At 43.0% G+C, this 12,637-nt stretch overlaps 1 pseudogene; it reads left to right on the forward strand.

The window, feature by feature from the left end:
* Positions 1-2,648: 2,648 nt before the first annotated feature.
* Positions 2,649-11,218, forward strand: LOC122659281 (annotated as a pseudogene).
* The last annotated feature ends 1,419 nt before the right edge of the window (positions 11,219-12,637 follow it).

Below are 12,637 nucleotides of genomic sequence, written 5' to 3' on the forward strand. Positions count from 1 at the left end.
CAGAGAGGACCAGTCAGCTCCCGCATCAGTCACCAAGGTTAGCCCGACCAGCCCTCTGTGATTAACCTATAGGGCAATCCATTTCTTTAGCATACAACCCATATTCACCATTCTGATGTTCTTTCATTTCTTTTCATTCACCATTCCGGTGTTCTTTCATTTCTTTTCGCATTCACATATGGTCACCCTCACAGGCATCCAACACCTAAACCCCTGTTGGCAAGGGTGTGTAGCACGGGTGATGAAACTCTAGCCCCTTGTCTATATGGCATCGTATGAGTCAGGTGGTGTCAACCGCATCCCATACTACGGGCTACCATGGGCCTCATAGCCAAGCCGACTACGACATCTAGTCTAACAATCACATTCATCAGATATTTTCACAGTGTTGATCAGCAGACAATCAATGTGTAACATGTTTGCACAATTTTACAGAATTTAAATAACACAGCAATTACATGCTAAATTAAATAGCCGACATAGCATCATAATTATACATGCACATATGATAATGTTATTCACTCACCTGAGTTGGGTTCTAGATACTCGTTAGCAAACTTAGTTCCAATAGCAGTCTGATTGTTGTCCTCGAGCGCGGGATCAATTCCTAGATATAAATCAAAAGTTGTTATATGAGGGTTTCAGTCTATCACTGGTAACCCTAGGGTTAACCTAAGCTTACTGGGTTGACCCGGTATTTGATTGGTACTCATTTGGGATCACTGGGCCTTAGGTCATGTCCCGGTGCATCACCCAGTGTCAGTGGCACAAGGGTAAAATGGTCATTTTCATTGGTTGTACCTGACCCTAGGTCAGATCAGGCCCACAGTGCTGTCCATAGCTTGCCTGTGCTGCAGGACCAAGCACAACAGCGTTTCTTTCACTTGCGGGGCCCACTTGGGTTCCAAAGCATTTCTTGATCATAAACAGATGTGGGGAAGGGTATTTTGGTCATTTTCCAACCTCCCACAGTGTCCAAAGGCCATTTGGTGAGGTCCCCCAAGTCAGATCATAAATTCTAAAATTTTCCATTCACTGGGCTGAGTTCCCAAGGTTGGGCTTCTTGGACAGTGTGCTTCACATCACCCCATGCATGTTAGGGTGCTGTGTAGCCCCCAGGATGGCCTACCTATGGGTCCAAATGAATCATCCATCAGGTCTACCATCAGGCTGCCAGAGGCTGCCTAGACAACCTAGTGAATAGTGTGATAGGGTTTTACCAAGCTTGGAAATCTGGTTTCAGCCATATGTAGGGCTGAAAATGGATGCAATATAGGGTTTCATGGCTGTGATTACCTAGGGTTAGGTCTGTGCAACCCTAGCTTGCACCCAGGGTTCCAAATCATAGAACAACAGGGCAAACTGGCAGTGCAGCTGTGTACAGCCAGATTTTGGCCCAAGGAACAGCACAACAACCCTTTAAATTTATACAAAAATCACAGATCTTCCATGCATAAGGTCTGCATGGAAGATCTGGAGCAGTTCTAGGCTAACCCCAGCTATTCTGGGCTGCCCAAGAAGCAGAATACAACAACCATAGAGAAAGGAAAGAGGACAGCAGGCATATAGGGGTATTTTTTTATACCTGAGCAGGGTAGAAGCAGCTCGGACCAGCCTTGGATGGGGGTGGTAGCACCTCCTTCTTCCTCCTCCTTCTTCTCCCTTTTCCTCTCTTCTTTCCTCTCTTCTTTCCCACGGATTCCCAACAGATAAAGAGCTCTAAATGAGCTTAGACCCCTCTTATCACTGAGGCATGTTTGCCTGTGAAGGCCCTTTTTAAAAATCAGTTTTTAAACTGATTCTGACTGATTCTGGGCTCACTGGTGGGGTCCACAGTGAACCAAGAGTATGAGGTGGTCCCTCAGACTTCCCTCTATCAGTGGAGGGTACCCATGTCCATATTGGGTGGTCCCCACAAATAAAACCATTAAATATTCAGAATCACGCACTGGGCGATGTCACTGGGCCTTGCTGCATCGCCCAGTGCCATTGTCCAGAGAATTCCAGCAAGCTGAAATTCAATGGGCTTGCACAGGGGTTTGATCCTTGGTCAGGGTATTGTCCCCACATGCCATCTAGGGGTTTTTGCACATTTTTACAGAGGTGGGTCCCACCAATATAAGGAGAGAGATTACTTGGGATCCAAACCATATATCAGGCAATGAGCTGTACATTTGTAGGGGTCTGCTGTCCACCTACTGACAGGCATGTAGGATGATCCACACATGGTTTCTTCATCAATCCAAGTCACTGGGGTGATGCTCCACAGTGATCTTGGTTGCCTGATCAGGGGTTCCTGCCTTCAATCAAAATTTCTAGTCAGCCAGGGGCAGGGTTTGACACGTCCAGAATGAGATATGGTTATGGGTTCCGGGTTTATTGACAACAATACTCGAATTGCATTCCTCTTACATTTCAAGCTTTCTAGGAAATTCCTCTGGAAATGAACTGGGTTTAACATACACCAATTGCATTCATTATATTTCAACTCTGAGCTTCTTCCAAGTTTCCATATTTTAGCGGAGGAGTTAAGATTGAGACACAGACGAATCTCTCCCACCAAGATTTTGATATCGAACCCAAACCCCCTCTCTCTATCTCGCTCTATTATCGTATTCTATCAATCTTCTCTCACTCTGCTCCTTCTTCTTCTGGGTTGAGTTAGAAATCGAAAGGGAAAGGTAGAAGGATGAGTTCTTCTAACTTGGGTTCGTTGGTTCAAAGCTGCTCGATATTTAGCAATGTAAGCGTATCAGAATTCCCAATTTGCTCGATGGTTAACCCCAAACAGAAGATGCCCATGTCTATCTTATTTCGTAGGCACGACGATCCTTTAGTTTTTCTGTGAGCATATAAGCATTCCATTAATACTAAACACATGAGTTTAGATCTTACCTAAACAGAATGAAAACGCAGTGAAAGGGATGATCGAGCATGGCTTACAGTTACGAGCAGTACACGATGTCTATAGGCTTCTCTATCATTAGAGAACTCCACACCACAAAACCCTAGGCAAGGATGGAATCCCAAGGAGAACATAGAACTTGAAGAGGATGAGATAAATCAGAATACGCTATTTCTCATGCCCTAGGGTTTGAGTTATAGAGATCTATTTATAGCCAAACCCCTAGGGGCGACCCACCTCAGTTGACTCCCACTGTGAGTCTCCCAAATAGATAGGGAAGGGGTCGGTCACTTAAGTGACCGCCCCCTCCTTCATGCGGGTCACGACCTGCCCCACCTTGAGTGGGTGGACCTTATTAGGCCCAAGCCCATTACGATTTACATCTCCCACTCTCCCACACAGACACACAAGTCTAATCATGCATACAAGTTTCTCTCATTTCGCCTTAACCTGCATACAGGACCTGACGAGATGATACAAGGTAGGAGTACTATATCAAACTTCCATCTAGCCAACATAGTACATCGTTCTCAAAAGTCTCAAAATACCCCAAACAACCCAGTTACACCTGACCTAACACTCTCGATCCCTCATAATGAGCAGTGTTAATCCTTGGTATGTAATGTACTCATGATTGTGTCAATCATAAATACGACAAGTCGCCCGGGCAATGAGTCACATAACAAAGGTGTAACGTCCAATGGTTTTTCCTGAGCCCCTCATGTCAATCCAAATATCCCCAACAACTTTCCCAATCGTTTCCCGCTGGACCGCATCATCCATGATCCTAAGGAGAACGTCAAAGTAGCGTCATTGGGTGTCTTTTTCATGACATTGTCTCAGGTAATAAGGGTACTGTGGGATTAATATAATCCACGTGGCTCACACAGTGACAAAGCAGGGATCCATTCGATCACTCTCACAATCGGTCGATATGAGCACATGCAGTATGATATGCATGCTATGGCGTAACTCCCACTAGGGTGGGCATGTCACTCGCAGTAAATAAGCGCCATACAGATCTTAGTCTAGTTGCTATTTCAAGCGCCTAACCTGAGTTTCTAGCACAGTTACCCTCATGGTTTCTGCCTAGAACCTCACATTCGGCTTCTAACAGGCTACTTAGAAGTGTGGTATCTTCCAAGTTGGACCAAGTAAAGGTCTCATCTTTGTTCTAACTAAGGCACCGTTAAGCACACATGCTCATGGGCTCATCTCGCTCACTATGCTCAAGCGCCGAGGTGAATCACCCATGTGAGTGGGTCGATTCAATGCCTGGTGACATCTTTATAAATAATGAAGGTATACACACAAGATTACTCAAACAATTATATGCTTATTAATAAATGTAAGAGAAATACAGATAAATGTCCATCATAAATGAAGTGTTCCCAAAGAAAATACATATCAAATCAGCCTGAGTCCCAAGTTCCTAACATGAACTAGGAAAATATCTCTGGCAATGGGCTTAGTCAACGGATCAGCCAACATATTGCTAGTGGAGATATGCTGCAGAACAACTTCATCTTGTGTGACCATGTCTCGAAGTAGTGATACCGTATATCAATGTGCTTGGCTCTACCATAAAACTTGGGGTCCTTCGTAAATGCAAGTGCTGTCGTGCTGTCACAATGTATAAGCACAGTGTCGTCTAAGTGCGCAGAAACACTAAGTCTCTGCAAGAACCTTCTGAGCCAAATGGCCTCTTGAACTGTTGCTAAACATGCGATGTACTTTGACTCCATTGTGGATAGAGTGATGCAGGTCTGTTTCTTACTACTCCAAGTAACAGCTCCACCTCGTAGGACAAATGCATACCCCGAAATGGACTTGCGTTCGTCTCTATCACTAGCCCAATCAGCATCACTATAGCTCTTAGTCTCAAGTCTGAACCACTGAAGGTGAGCGAGAGGTCTGTAGTTCCACGTAGGTATTAAAGGATTCTCTTCACTGCCTGCCAATGAACTGGCCCTGGGTTACTCTGGTAATGGCTCACCATGCCAACAACAAAGCAAATATCTGGACGCGTGCACATCATCATGAACATTAGGCTACCCACTGCTGCTGCATAGGGTATTTTGGACATTTGGTTTTTCTCTTCATCAGTCTTATGGCATTGGTCTAGGCTCAAAGTGCATGCCTTGTCCAATGGAGTGTCAATGGGTTTCGAGTTGTTCATACGAAATCGCTCCAGGACTTTCTTTATGTAAGTCTCTTGAGATAAACTAAGAAGTCTCCTAGCGCGATCCCTCACAATCTTTATGCCCAACACAAAGTTGGCCTCACCCATGTCCTTCATCTCAAAAGTAGAGGACAACCACTTTTTAGTGGCGACAATCATTTTAATGTCATTTTCAGCCAACAAGATGTTGTCAACATATAAGGATAGGATAAGAAACCCTGCCTTAGACCGTTTAACATACACACAGTGGTCCTCTTCAATCATGTCAAAACCTGTGGTGGTAATGGCATGGTAAAATCTAATGTACCACTGCCTGGATGATTGTTTAAGGTCATAGATGGAACGTTGAAGATGACATACTTTGCGCTCATGTCCCTTCTTCTCAAAGCCCACAGGCTGAGCCATAAAGATCTCCTCGTCCAGTTCTCCATTGAGAAAAGCAGTTTTAACGTCCATTTGGTAGAGTTCCAACTCCAACTTTATGACAATGGCTAGAATGAGGCATATGGAGGCCATTCTCACCACAGGGGAGAACGTCTCATCATAGTCTATACCCTCCTTTTGGGTATATCCCTTTGCTACAAGACGTGCCTTATACTTGTTAATTGATCCATCTGCCTTTCGTTTGACCTTCAGGACTCACTTATTCCCGATGGCCTTGCGCCCAGGTGGAAGATCAACGAACTCCCAAACTTGGTTCTTACGCATAGAACTCAACTTGTCTTCCATAGCAGCTTGCCACATTTCCTTTTCTGGAGAAGAGAGTGCCTCACTTATTGAAGTTGGCTCATAGCGTCCCCTTCAATCTCAAAACAACATCGGGGAACGTGTCCATGTGTGCTCCTACGCACAAAGGGTTCTTGACCTTCTGGTTGTGTGCTGTCACTAAGTGGCGCACTCCCACTAGGCTGGTGATCAGTCTCACCCTCTTTGGCGACCTCTTGATGAGTTATTAATTCCTCACCCTCGCCAAGAGTAGGAGAAACATTTTCATCAGTCTCTATCTCAAAGAGATCAAGATCTCTACTTGCGTCACTAATGCTGGGGAAATCGGTCTTAATAAAATCCACATCACGGGATTCACTCTCTGTCATCCCTCCATCTTGATGTTAACCGTACACTATATAGCCTTTTGAGGTATCAGAATACCTTATAAAGATACTCTTTTTAGCTCTAGGGCCAAGTTTCCCAAACTTATGGGAGGTACTATGAACATATCCTGCACAACCCCATGGTCGCATATGCCCCAAAGTGGGCTTTATGCCTTTCTACAGTTCATAGGGAGTGGAAGGAACTGACTATGATGGCACGCGATTAAGGATGCAGGTAGTGGTCAACATTGCACCCCCCAGAAAGATATTGGGAGGTTGGTCTGCGCTATCATCGATCTAACCATATCTAAAAGCGTCCTATTCCTCTACTCCGCTACACCATTTTGCTGCGGGGTGTGGGGAATAGTGAGCTGTCTAGTGATTCCTTTATCTTCACACATCCCTTTAAATTGATCTGATAAATATTCGCATCCTCGGTCAGTGCACAGAGTTTTTAAACTCTTGCCTTGTTGATTCTCAACCTCTGCTATAAAGCGTTTAAAGCAATCTAGAGCTTCGTAGCAGTGAGCGATCAGATAGACATAACCAAATTGTGAGTAATTGTCGATCAAGGTGAGAAAATAGGAAGCACCATGATGTGCCTTCATGTTCATTGGTCCGCAGATGTTCGAATGGACAAGCTCTAGGGTCTGGGTTGACCGTTTAGCCTTTCCAAAAGGCTTTCGGTGGGCCTTACCTGCTAAACATGCCTCACATGTTGGTATCTTGACTTTAGCGAGTGAGCCAAGAAGGCCTTCTCTAGCTAGCCATCCCATCCTATCTCGACCTATGTGTCCCAATCTAGCATGCCATATAATTAAATCCAAACTAATATCAGAATTAACCATAAAAGATGAAGAGTAAACAATAGGAATTATCAAATCTAATTTAATAAAACCATTCTCAAGTTTGCAATATCCAAAAATACTATCATCCAAATGTATCTCAAAAGAGTTACTATAAAAAATAAAGGAATAACCTAAAGTCAAAAGTGTGGTAACAGAAAGTAGATTATATTGGATTTCTGGTGCGTATGGCACATCATGAAGTAATAAGATGTGCTCAGTGCACAAGGTGAGTGATAGGTATCAACTCCTCGAATTGCTTCACTCGTGCCATTCCCCATGTAGATGTTCTGGGCGCCATCTGGAATCTTTCTATAATTTATGAACCCCCTCGATCACGCACTATGTGTTTTGTTGCTCCTGTATCCACAATCCAGTCAAATTGGGCTTGGGCAACCAAAACATGTGTACACACAAAAGTACAAGGAGAGAGGGACAGAAATGATACCTTCTTCGCTTCAGTGCAGTCACGAGCGAAGTGCCCCATCTTTTGGCAGTTATAGAATTTGACCTTGGTGATGTCTCTCTTTCCACCTCACTTGCCACGTCGGCACTTGGTGGTCTTACACCCAGTTGGTGCAACTTTCTGAGTTTAGTCCTGATTCCCGGTGTTCCTCTGTCTCTTGCGCTTAGACCCATTCTTACGCTGCCCCGCTTGGGTGACAAGGGCATGTGATTAGGTCACCTCTAGGCACTCGGCCTCTAGTTCCACATAAGCGGCAATGTCATTAAATGTCTTGACAGTGTTGTTATGTGTTAGAATCATTTGTCCCTAGGAATCAGACAACATCCTGATGACGGCTTGTACTTGCTGCTCATCGGTAAGGTGTATCCCAACATCATCTAATTTCTGGATCATGTATTTCACGACCCTGAGGTGTTCAACCATAGTATGCTTGGGGTCCGTACGATACGTCTCAAACTTCAAGTTCATAGACCTAAGTCTGGTAGTGGATGTACCGCCACAGTCGAGCTTAACCTGGTCTCACATAGACTTGGTTGTCTCGCTTTTCTCATACTGGCCAATGAGATCATCGTGCATCGAGCTTAACATAATAAAACGAGCTCTCCGATCTTTCTTAAACCAATTGTCATAAACCTCTTTGTCTTAAGAGTGATGGGCGGTAGTACCCATTTCGGGTGGGGCCATACCAGTGGTCAAGTGTTTTAGGTAATCTTGCCCATTAAATAAGAACTTAATCTTACGGTGCCACATGTCACAGTTGGTACCATTCAACTTATTGCCTTGGTTAAGGTCAGTAACAACTGTCTTGGTTGCCATCACTACAATATGCAAGGGAGGACATTTAGACTACATTCATGAACAAATGTTTAAGAAAACCTAATTAAAATTAATGGTTCATTTTCCCACACGGTGAGACCAAAAACTTCGCTAAGCTGGTAATAAAATCTCACATTGTGTAGGTCTGGGGACGTATAACTTTAATTGATTTCGAATAAATATAGGAGGAAATGACATCTCCTAACCACAATTTAATGCGCTATACAACTGAGTACACTGGGGACTCATTAAAGAGACCCGATTTGATACTTGAAGTGGCATGCCGAGTCGATACAAAGTTTTGATATGTAGTGCAGTAGCTCCCATAACATGGCTTCTCAAAATAAAATATTAAAATTACAACCAGCTCTTTACCTTGAAGAATCCTAATACACACTACCGATGAGTACTGCACTTTGTATCACTTCCAGGCATCAACTCTAACGCACAATCATCCAAATAAAACATATCACTTTACAAGTGCCAAAACCATCCCATGAAAAATAAAAATAATAAAACACATGGTGTACATGGGATGGGGTGTTTGACAGTGTTACCATAACGGTAGGGTCAAACAGGTCTGTATCGCAATGGAGAGAATCATATGTTTCTTTATTAACAAAGTGGCCCTTGGGCAATCTCCAATGCACATGGGAGAAATATGGGACGATTTGGGGTAAACCCTATCTCCCATTTTTCTCCCATGGGTCTTTGCCAAATTGTTCTCTGCCAATGGGGAGACACTTTATAACACAAATAGTCAAACAAATAGTAGGGAGATCACCCCTAATCATTAGGGAGCCACAGGAACAAATCATACAAACAACTTACCAAAAATATAGCAAATATGATTTATCCCAGTAATGAAGAAACCAAATAACTAACTAATTCAATCACAATCCCCAATGCATAACAAACTAACTAACATATGCATATATGTTCATTTAATAAACCAAAACATGTGCATATAGTTATATTCAAATAACCGTATTAAATGATCTATAACTAATCAATCAAAAACACATGATTCAGTTATATAAAAATATAACATGGTAATATTATTATTTTTTCCTTTCCTCTTTCTCCTTCTTCATCCTTTCTATTTAAAAAAAAAAAAAACAACTGTTGCAACCATGCCTTGGCTGCTGCCCCAGACGCTGCGCATGGCCGCGGCAGCCACGGGCCGAGGCCTGCTGCTGTTGCTGCCACACGCTGCTGGCAGGCCCCTTTTTTTGTTTTTTTTTTCTTCTGCCTATGCGTCTTGCATACAGCCGCGGTAGTGGCCGCGTGCTGCTGCTGCATTGTGTGCCAAGGCCGCGGCTACAAAGTGATATGGGACAATGTTTGGGAAGAAAAGAAATGAAAGGAGAAAAAGAAAAAATAGGGAAGATGAGAGAGATCGGCTGTGCAATCTTACAAAAAGAATGATCTCCAAATAAGAAATCTCATCCATAATTTGTGAACCGCAAACCCTAACGGCTCTAATGCCACTGTTAGCATATAAGCAAGCATTCCATTAATACTAAACAAATGAGTTTAGATCTTACCTGAACGGAATGGAAATGCAGTGGAAGGGATGATTGAACATGGCTTACAGTTACAAGCAATACATGATCTCTACAGGCTTCTCTATCACTAGAGAACTCCATACCACAAAACCCTAGGCAAGGATGGAATCCCAAGGAGAACACAGAACTTGAAGAGGAGGAGATAAATCAGAATACATTATTTCTCATGCCCTAGGGTTTGAGCTATAGAGATCTATTAATAGCTAAACCCCTAGGGGCGACCCACCTCAGTCGACTCCCATTGGGGGTCTCCCAATTAGACAAGGAAGGGGTCGGTCACTTAAGTGACCGCTCCCCTCCTTCATGCGGGTCACAATCTGCCCCACCTTGTGTAGGCTGTCCTTATTGGGCCCAAGCCCATTACGACTTACATTTTCTTCCTCCTCCATCTCAGCAGTTCATATCAGAAAGGAAGAGGAGAGGTTGAAAGAAGGTGAAAGCCCTGATTTGGAGATGGGCTTCAATTTTGAAGCCTACATGCTTCATAAGGGAGCTTCCGTTCATAAAGCACTTGAAGGTGCTGTCACCCTCAGGGATCCCAAGAAGATCCATGAAGCTATGCGCTACTCCCTCCTTACCGACAGCAAGCGTGTGCATCCTATTCTCTACATTGCCTCTTGCGAGCTCATCAGAGGTGACAAAGAAACAACCATGTCGGCCGCATGTGCGGTGGAGATGATCCACACAATGTCCTTGATTCATGACGATCTCCCTTGTATGGACAATGATGATCTTCGGCGGGGGAAGCCCACTAATCACAAAGTCTTTTGTGAGGGTGTGGCGGTCCTCGCCAGAGACGCTCTGGTAGCCTTCGCATTTGAGCACATGGCCATGGTAACTGTTGGGGTGCCACTGGAAAAAATAGTCAGTGTTGTCAAAGAATTAGCCAAGGTGATTAGGACAGAGGGTCTGGTTGGTGGCCAAGTGGAGGATATTAGCTTAGCTGGGTTGTCTGACGTGGGTTTTTGGAGCAACTTGAGTTTATACACATTCACAAAACTGCTGTTTTGCTGGAAGGATCGATGGTTATCAAGCAGTCCTTGGTGGTGGTTCGGATGAGCAAGTTGAGAGGTTGAGGAAATTCGTGAGGTCTATCGGATTGCTCTTTCAGGTGGTGGATGACATCCTTGATGTCACCAAATCATCTAAAGAGTTAGGGAAGACAGCCGACAAAGATTTGTTGGCTGACAAAGTCACATATCCGAAGCTTCTCGACTTGGAAAAATCACAAGAGTTTGCTCAGAAGTAGAACCAGGAAGCTGAGGAACTCCTATCTGGTTTCGATCCAGAGAAAGTTGCTCCACTGATTGCTTTGGCCAACTACATTGCTAATAGACAAAACTAGTTTTGTTACTTTTTGGGAAAATTTTTGCTTTGTATATATATTTGTATATGAACTATCTGGATATAGGAGAAACAAAAAAGAATGAAAGGACTAATCGGTAGTTAGTTGTATCAAGCTTGTGAATTCACCTAGAGGGGGGGGGGATAGGTGAAGGTAGTGGAATATAAAAAATATTGCGGAAATAAAAGGGTTATCAATGAAAGACAACTAAATAACAAAGATAACACAAAATTTATAGTGGTTTGGCCAAAACTTGCCTACGTCCACTCCTCTCACCTTAGAGAGAATTCCACTAAAAAGAATCTTGAGAATGAGCAAGAGAACTCGTACAAATCTTGATTTCGAGCAAGAGGGCTCAACCAATCTTGATTCCGAGCAAGAGGACTCTACTTAACACATATAATGAAAAATTTACTAAGAAAAGGATCACCTCAACCTTAGTAAGTGTGTAAGCTACCTTCCACCCTTTGAGCTTGAAGCTAATAGAGGTAGAGGAGCTTGAGTGTGTGAGCTTTGTGATGAATTGATGCTTACAATCAATGAATGGCTCACTTGATGCTATTGCAATGAATCTTGTATTGAAGGCTCTTAATTATGATTAGTGGTAGTGATTAGAGCCTTAAACAATAGTCTATTTATAGGCTAGGTAGCTCTAATAATTATAGAAACTGTCTTAAGATCGGATTGAATTAGACAGTACTAATTCAGTATACCGATTCCTAATCCGGTATGCCAGTTCACCAAATTTCCTTATATAATTTAAGGAGTAACGATCAAATTCCAACAGTCAAAACTTGATCCGGTATGCTAGATCATAATCCGGTATACCGTTTTAGGGTAAAACATAGTGAGTAGTGATCCGGTATGCTGGATCACTATCCAGCATGCACTGGAAAGCTACTATGAGCTATTTCCTAAGATCAACAATGATCCTGTATGCCATTTAAGGATCTTGTATACTGGATTAGCTATTTTCTGCTGAAATGAGCTAAGTCCTTTATGGGGCTACCTTGGGGGTTTCCAAATTAAATTGGTCACATGTATTGGGGTTGTTTTAACCTCCTAAAGTCATTATATATGAATGTATGCGTGTGTGTGTGTGTGCATTATATTAATTTTGACTTTAAATAAACAAATTACAAAATGTACAAAGTCTTCAAGACTTAAACTTGACAGTCTTCAAGGGAGAATCTTCTATTTGACTTGATCTTTATCTTCAAGACTTCATTTCTTCATTTCATGTCTTTAAGATAAACTTTGAGCATTAGTCACTTAAACTGAGTGCTTGCTCCAATTGAGTGCGTGCTCTTGAATTGAGTGTATGCTTTCCCTCACTTGGTGCTATGCTCTTATCTAAACAACTTAAACAAGAGTTAGTCCAAGAGTGGTTTTATTTGTTATCATTAAAACCTCTTTGTC

Source organism: Telopea speciosissima, chromosome 4, assembly GCF_018873765.1.
Source record: "Telopea speciosissima isolate NSW1024214 ecotype Mountain lineage chromosome 4, Tspe_v1, whole genome shotgun sequence".
Lineage (NCBI taxonomy): Eukaryota > Viridiplantae > Streptophyta > Magnoliopsida > Proteales > Proteaceae > Telopea > Telopea speciosissima.